We start from the raw sequence: 8,908 nt of genomic DNA, 5'->3' as shown, positions 1-8,908 counted from the left end.
ACGGACCGCAACAGGTTAAAGTATGCACACAAGCCAAACACAATAATATATATTACAAACCGTTCAAATCCCAACTATTTCAAATTCAAACTGAGTATTAAACATTATTACAAACTTTTACAAACTTAAATTACTCCAAAAGAAGCCTACTAGCTCATCTTTCTCAACCTGAACCCCTAGTTCTCGCGCTGGACTGGGGATCCTCTTTACCAACTGGTTCCTTTTTAACTGGAAAGAATATAAACAACATCACACGAATGAGCTAACTAGCTCAATAAGTCACAATGACAAAACTGAGAATAATGATCATCAGGTGAATATGTTTATGATATCAAGTGAATAATGGATTATGATTTAGAATTGGATATTATACTTTTAATTTAAAAACCAAGGTTAGGCTGCTGATCAGTCACGCACTAACCCCGAGCAAGGCACACAACATTGCTCTAACTACCGAATCTAAGGCACACATTAGCCTAACTTGACCATTATATGGTCTGACCACGAATCTGGTCCACAATTTTATAAAAACAATCCAATTCTAACATAATAACAGAATATGCAATAATAAACAATAACCAAAATCATTAATAACAATAAATGTTTAACAATGAAAGGGTTTCAATCCTTGTAAGGATCAACAAGGTACTTTCAAAGCTTGAATGCTGGGTAATGAAAGAATTGGATAACAAAGGAAACAACGTTTCAGGGTTTCAAGGATTTGGTCTTTCAAAGCATAAGATATCATGGATTGAGTATATAATAATTCAGTTTAGTGTCTGGTATTTAGTTTGTATGTATTTGTGGAGTAGTATCGTAGATTTGTGGTTCTTGTTTGGGTATACAATAATCAATGGATTAGAAAGAATATGGTTCATAGCTCAAGAACAATAACTGAAATCAGGATTTAGGTTTCCGTGCTTCAAAGCACTTGCAATGTCAACAAGACTGTCAAGAATTACAATATCTCGAGAAAGTTCAGAACACTTGCCTAATATTAGCTTATTATCCTGCACTTGCTTTCAATCTCAATCGTCTTACTCCTCAACTACTTGTTTCCCTTTCCTACGCCTTGCCTCTTCTGCTCACATATCATAAGCATCTATCAATCATCAACTCACAGGATTCTATTCAACACATACTTCTATCTACCCTTCGTTTTACCCAAATCCGATTAACGGATTGAAATCTATGCAATAACCAAGTAAACACCGAATATATAGACCGATAGTCAAACAACAGGTCACGTATAACACATAATACATCACGTAATCAATGACATATCATCTATAAAGAAGTCTCGGGTCATAAATATGCTTTCGGGTATTTAAAATGATTTTGAAAACATTTTTCTGAATTAAAACGGGTCGTTGGATCAATTTCGGGTTAATAAACAGGGTTCGGTTGGCCCATTCTGGCTCCGAAATAATTTTAGAATAATTATCGAGCCTTGGAAATAATTTAGAATAATATTTTAAAGCTCGAAACTATTTTTCAGAATTTTTAAATCATTTTTAAATAATTAAATCTAATTAAATAACTAATTAAAATCAATTAATAATTAATTAAATCAATTAATCAATTAATTTTCAAATTAATTGACCAATTAATCAATTATAAATTAACTGAAATTAATTAACTAATTAATTCAGATTTTTTTGTGAATTAAAAATAATTTTCGGAATTAAAATAATAATTTTCAGAATTTTCAGAAATTAAAAATGAATTTTTTTTAATAAAAATAAATAGGAAATATGATTTTTAAACATTTTATAAACAGAAATCCTATTTTTGAAAACTTTGCAAACTACAGGGACTAAACTTCACCATCTTCAAAAATACAAGGACTAAACTGCAATTTTGCAGTTTCAGTCGCCGGAAAATCGGGGGTGGCCGGAGAAGACGATCCCGGCGTCCTCACCCCACCAACACCTCCAGATCAACACTACACAACACCAGGAACTTGTTCATGCATTCAAAACATTCTAATCATCCCTGTTCTGGCCGGAAATTGGCCAAGAATATCGCCGGTTTCCGGCGAACATCGCAAATCTTTAAAACACAACTCTCTTCGATTCAAGCATCCTCTGTTAACGAGCTATATATCAATCGATTGCAAATTTTATAAGAAACACAACCCACTATAAATCAAGAGTTAATAACCCCTGAATCAAAAACCCCCAAATTTCAATTGAGAACATTCATACGGGTTATAAACCCAAATTTTGAAATTCGAAAATTAAACACACTTTTGAGCATGTTATTGAACTCCAAATCAGACGTATGACATAATCTCTACTACAAAAAACACCTTAGACATCGGTTAAAAACCGATGTCTATGTAAAAAATGTATGTTATCTTCGCGACTGATGTTAAAGATATTTTCTCATAGATATCGGTTAAAAACCGATGTCTAAGTAATCTTACACAACGTTTCTGGAAAATTTCTAATGTCTAATTAACATTATTGTTATCTAATTGAGTTATGTCAAGTTCAGAAATGCAATATTAGAACGATTAGGCCTATTTAAAACAATAACACACAAACAATATTTACGAATTAACATTGATTAAAATTAAAAAATCGATATCTCAAACCTATTAGACATCGGTTGTTTTTAAAGAATCGATGCTAATTTGAACGATAGACATCGATTGTTTTCTAAATAATCGATGTCAATTTGAATAATAGACATCGATTGTTTATTAAATAACCGATGTTAATATGATAAATAGACATCAGGTGTTTATTTTTGAATTGATGTTATTGCCTTGTTTATATGTGCTAATATCCTTTTATTAACATCGAATATTAGACAATGTATTAACCACAATACTGAGAAAACCTAATTCTCAAAACTCAACCAATATATATACATTATTACTCAATTGAAATCAAGATTAACAAATTCTCAATGTGTATAACTAATATCAAATATATTTATCATTCTAAACAAAGTACATCTAATGTGTAAAATTAACCATATTTCTACTACTCAAGTCATCCCCTTTCATGCGGGCTCCAATTTTCTTTACCATGCTTCTAATCAATAAAAAGATTCTATCTCGCCTAAAACTTTTCCAAGCCTTGTTCGACAACAGGGTTGTTAGCAGGGTTGTTAAAGCCAGGCCATTTCAATGACTCGAACTGAAAAAGAGGGAAACCGGCATCTGGCTTGCCACGATATTTATAAAGCATATCCTTGCATTGGTTTCTGCATTCAACAATTCAAATGTTACATTTACCTTTTTTCATGAAAGACAGCTTTAACTTGTATCTGAAGATCTAGATAAATAATTACCTCGGCTAAATGCAGCACAAACTCCAGATTGCACAAGGGTAAATATAATATCCTGGGCAGAAACTATCTCAATTACTTTTGAATCAAAGACTTTCTAAGGCTATAACCTGTATCATAGACATTGGCCTATATTATAGACATTAACACTAATTTTACGACATTATAGACATGTAACCTGTGATTAAAAAACTGGCTATAAACACGTATTAATCTTAACCTGTGATTAAAAAACTAAGACTTTCTGAATCAAATTAAATAGCAACAAGAAAGTTATGGATATAATACTCAAAATAGAACTGTGACATGCCATATAAATTATAGCAGCGGCCTTCAGCGATCTGTTGAGTTTGGTTCTTCTTAGTCGAGCCAAGGCTTCCTGTTTCATGCCCTTTGCAACTACCTAAAAATATATTCCTTAAAATATATTTAAAGTGTTTTTTTCTGATTCAACTTAAAGTAGTTATAATTTTAATCAAAACATCAATACATATTAAATTATCCTATCCCGCGCACAAATCCCCATTTGTCATAATTGTCGAATCACACAAAGATCAAACAACAAAAAAAAATTACGCAATCAAAAACCAAAACAATTAGCAAACACTATAATACATATATAAGAGGGTGGGTGTGATAACCTGAAAAGAAGAAGCAGGAGAAGGATGATTAAGTACAGATTGCCATTCTCCAAGCGTCCGATTAACTTGTTATTCTAATAAAGCAACATCATTAGTACGACTCTCTTTTCCAGCTGATTGAAGATCACAGAACATACCCTATAGATCATCCACTCTATTCTTTGCTCTTTCTTTCATCACCTGTAGAACATACACTGTATCAGAGCTGAATGAACAATTTACAGCCAACATCTACTGAATAAAAAGAAAAAAACTGAAAATACATTTAAATTTACGTGGATAGATGTTGCAATCTTGTAGCACAGCTGCTCCGTTGCCAAATATAAAGTCGATTGTGCCATATATGTCACATTCTGTGTAGAATTTCCTATTGGAGTGGGGATACAGGGTATCTTGATACCCTTCAAAGCTGTAGCTATAGAATGTTGACATATATACCCTATTTCGCATTGCAACTTCCTGGTGATTTACTGCCCTTGCTGTGTTCCTGAATGTTATATTTACTGCTACGAATCCCTATCCCACTACAGCTGCATAAACAACATTGTATCAGTATATGTTACAAGTATTATATAATATCGAAGTATAAAATATTACAAGTTAAAATTGACTCAATTAAATCAAGAAATTAATAATATCTTACCAAATATTGCAGAGTTAAAAGTTGCCAAGCCATCAGCAGTACTATGGTTGCCAGTGATTACTGTCTGGTTAATTCTATCACCAATCATCATAATGTACTTGTTATTCTTTGGAATGGACACATATTCTACATAGACCCCAACTGTGACATATATCACAAAGTAACCATCACTAGCTACAGTTTTGTTGGGAGCCAAAGTTAAGGCGTCCTTGATGGTTGTAAAGTCCCCTGTTCCATCTTGACTCACGATAACAATGTTACTCACTACTATATAATCATTATCATCTTGTAGAAGATGTCTACGACCTATCTTTTGAAGAATTACTTTATTTTTGTCAGATGTTTTAAAGGGGAATCTAATGTGTGCAAATGCTCCTCTCCTCTTAGGAGTACGAGATAAAACTCTTTTTGTAGTTGGAACCCAACCTGTTTGGAAAAGAGATAAAGAAACACTATAAAACTTAGTTGCATTAACAAGATGAACATATACTCTATCTTTCAAACTTCAAGAAGAAGCAATTTCTTCGAGCCCGTCTAAACAAGTTTGTGTATTGGTTAAAACATATATCATTAATGTATGAACAGTGTCTGCTTGAGAAACAAATAAGGTCTGAGCTTCCTTGATTATTGTGGAAGACTCTAATATATAATCAACGTTAAGCTCAGCTAGTAAACTACAATCTTTAAGACCAGCAATAGCTCTGGTTGTCAAACCAGAGCTTCGCTGAAGAAATTTTTGTGTCAATGACAAAAATCTACGAGCAGTTGATAAGGAGTTGGTGAAGGATGAGCATCCATAGCCATGCACTTTGGCGTTGTTGTTATTCGGAAGAGATGATTGACATCATATACACTATCAAACTTGATGCATTACACATCATATACAACACAAAACATAAAATTAATTACGAACATGAAGATACAAAATAATAATCATACCTCGAAAGGCCAATTTTCACAATAAAATTGGCAAACAACGCGATCACTAGCTTTAACAACAGAAAAGAACACCTTCAAGACATAAATCTCCATGTACTCACCATAACCTAACGCAACTCCTTGTCGCCTCTTCTCGACCATTTTCTTCATCTTATATAAACTCCGCTCTCTCAAAACCTTGTTATCCTCCAAATCGAGACGATCTAGAGCTGACATCCCTCTTGCTCAAATTCTCTCACTCTTTGATAAAAAAAGGTCAAATGCATAAGAGAGATATAGAACATTCATAAATGAAGACCAAAGAGGTTTTCTTGAGAGTAAAGTTTTTAATTACTTACCCCAAGCTTTCTCCTTCACTTTCTCGTAAATCTCATCCACAAGCTTTGAAACCTCCAATTTGAGATGGGTACTGATATTTCAAAACTTGTTGAAAACACCAATAAAAAATAAGAACACGAAAAAACAAATCTTGATAAAGAAAACAAAACCCAATTAAATAACTAATCCAATTCGGGTCGAGAAATTAGGGTTTCTCATAGCAGGAGTTTGATTAATTGAAGATCTATAATTTGGTGTTTAATTGGAACCCTAATTACTTGCAATGTCAGATGGTGATATAAATTAGGATTTTAATTATGGAAATATGGTCATAGATAGAGAGAAGAGGAAGAAGAAAAAAGAGAGAGAGAGAGAGAGATATGAGAGAGAATGAGAAAGATACAGAGAGGGATATGAGAGAGAATAAGAGTGAAATACCGGAGAGGAAGAGAGTTGAGAGGATAGATATACAAGAGAACATGGGTTTAGTTTTTGGTTAAGGAGGGGAATAATTGGGAAATAAAAGGGGGGAAACTTTCCGCATGTTTTTTTAATATTTTTAGTTAATCATCGATAATGGTTGTAAACTACAACCGATGTCTATAAAACAAAGATATCAGTTATATAAAAACCGATGTTTAACTAACATTTTCATTTTTGAAAAATAACTATAGACAACGATTATTTTCTCGATCGATGTCTAATATAAGCAGTAACATCGGTTTTAAAATAATCGATGTCTAAAAGAACTTTAACATCGGTCATCTGAGCAACCGATGCCTAAGGACCGATGTCTATTGACAGAATTCTAGTAGTGAATAATCATTTATCGATAAAAATAATTGCACGATATGTCCCGGATATTACAGTTAACATAGTACATCGTCCGTTTCATCTTGGATATCGACTCTGCATTTCTAAAATTAATTATTTTCCAGAAATACGCAACACCTAAAAGAGGAAAACGTGGCTGGGGTGAGTGCTAGAGTAGTTAGTCATTATGCTACTGTTGTCTTTTGCCGGCCTAATCATCAACCCTGGTTTGCATAACATCAGTAATTTGGCTAATTAAGGAAACCTGGACATTTTAATGTCCCCATAACTCTGATAAAATTAAATATGATTTTAGCCAGGCTATTACATCATTTACTCAATCATCTAAATTTCATTGTGTTTTTTTCTCTATTATAATAATAGAGTACATTCTAAATTCATTTATTTAATAATAGACCTTGATTTATCAACTCACTTGATGAAACACATTCAAAATTCCCTATTTATTGGTGACTCAAAAGTGAGGGAACTGTATTCCATGCAAATCCTTCAACTACACTAGTGTGAATCTGAAGTGTAAAGAAAACTCTCGGATGGACGTCGCGTGTGCTTAAACAAGTGGATAACATAGGTGTATCTGCGTAATAAGGTACATCTTAAGATATGGTTTTGAAGATATGGTGGCATATACACTACATGTAATAAGTTACATGTCCTGAGTCTACAAAATGGTTTGTTGCAATGGGAGACGAAATTAAGTCACTTCAGAAGAATAAGACTTGGGAAGTGGTCACGCGACCTCGAGACATAAAGATTGTCACTTGTACATGGGTCTACAAGAAGAAGGAAGTAGAAACATTTGATGAGGGTATCAAGTATAAGAATCAGTTAGTAACTCGAGGGTCATTTAATAACAGGGAGTAGCTCTACAATGAGATATTTTTGCCAATGGTCTGACACACTTCCATAGGGTGCTTACTAGTTGCACATTAGAATCTGGAGTTTGAACAACTCGACGTGAAGATAACTTTTCTACATGAAGAGCTGAAAGAAGAGATATACATGACTCAGCCAGATGGTTTTCAGGTTCCTGGTCAATAAGACAATGTTTGCAAGTTTTTGAAGTCCTTGTATGGACTAAAACAGTCTCTAAGGGAGTGGTAAAAGTAATTTGACAGTTTTATGATAGGTATTGGCTACACCAGGAGTTCGTATGATTATTGTGTTTATTATAGTAAGACAATAAATGGTTCTTTGATTTATTTGAACCTGTATGTGGACGATATATTAATAACTGCATAGAACAAGTCTGATGTTCAGAAGTTGAAGGGTCTTCTTCGTGCTGAGTTTGAGATGAAAGATTTGGGTGCGGCTTTGAAAATTCTGGGAATGGAGATTTATATGGAAAGAAATAAATGAAAACTCTTCTTAGCCCATCATGAGTGGACTAAGCACATAAATATAAGATATCATTTTCTGAGAAATGAGAAGAGAATCATGGTGAACGAAATGGGTATTGCTAACGACCCAACTGATATGCTCACCAAGTCGGTTCCACATAGAAAGTTTTAACATTGTTTGAACTTACTAAATGTTCGGATTTGTTGATTGCCCTTTTTGGGCAAAATCTGAGGCATAAGGGTTTTTCTAGTATATTTGGAATTATTATGGTGCATCTGATATATCTGTTTTTGTGAGAGAATTCAAGTCAAGGTGGTAATTTGTTAGAATATGCCTTAAATCGGTATATGCCCCGAACTGTATCTTATGTTTTACGATAATGTTATCTATTTTGGGCCTATTTTTATGGGCTTTTTGTAACCGCCTAGAGAGTATTATATAAACTCTCCAGGGGTATAACCTAAACGTATAATTTCCTCTTCTTCCTATTTTTGTTCTTTTCTTTACATTTATTATAATCTTTCCTAGCTTACGTTATAACACGATTAATCATCAATGAACACTAGCTTAAAAGAAATACTCTACGTGATCATATAATAACATCTAGTTTATAGATACGCTACTTATATTTTATGCTGTGTTATTTTAAAACATTTTAACCTCTTACATGTTTTAGGTAATAAGGAGGGCTCAACAAGACGGCGAAAATGGCATGAAATGACACGTAATTAATATTTTGGTTGCTTTGAAGTATAGTTTTATTGTTTGTTGAACATACGGCTGTTCAAGTATATATTTATCTTGAACGTATATTTGATTTTGTTATATTTGAATTACGTTATATTTTATAAATATATATATTAGTAATGGTATTTGGTTTGTTATTTATGAT

General features: G+C 33.1%; 1 pseudogene; it reads right to left on the bottom strand.

Moving 5' to 3' along the window:
* Positions 1–4,095: 4,095 nt before the first annotated feature.
* LOC141659742 (putative pectinesterase/pectinesterase inhibitor 20) lies at positions 4,096–5,739 on the bottom strand (annotated as a pseudogene).
* Positions 5,740–8,908: the final 3,169 nt, after the last annotated feature.

The sequence above is a fragment of the Apium graveolens genome, chromosome 5 (assembly GCF_009905375.1).
Source record: "Apium graveolens cultivar Ventura chromosome 5, ASM990537v1, whole genome shotgun sequence".
Taxonomy (NCBI): domain Eukaryota; kingdom Viridiplantae; phylum Streptophyta; class Magnoliopsida; order Apiales; family Apiaceae; genus Apium; species Apium graveolens.
This window is presented reverse-complemented; position numbering and strand designations above follow the sequence as displayed.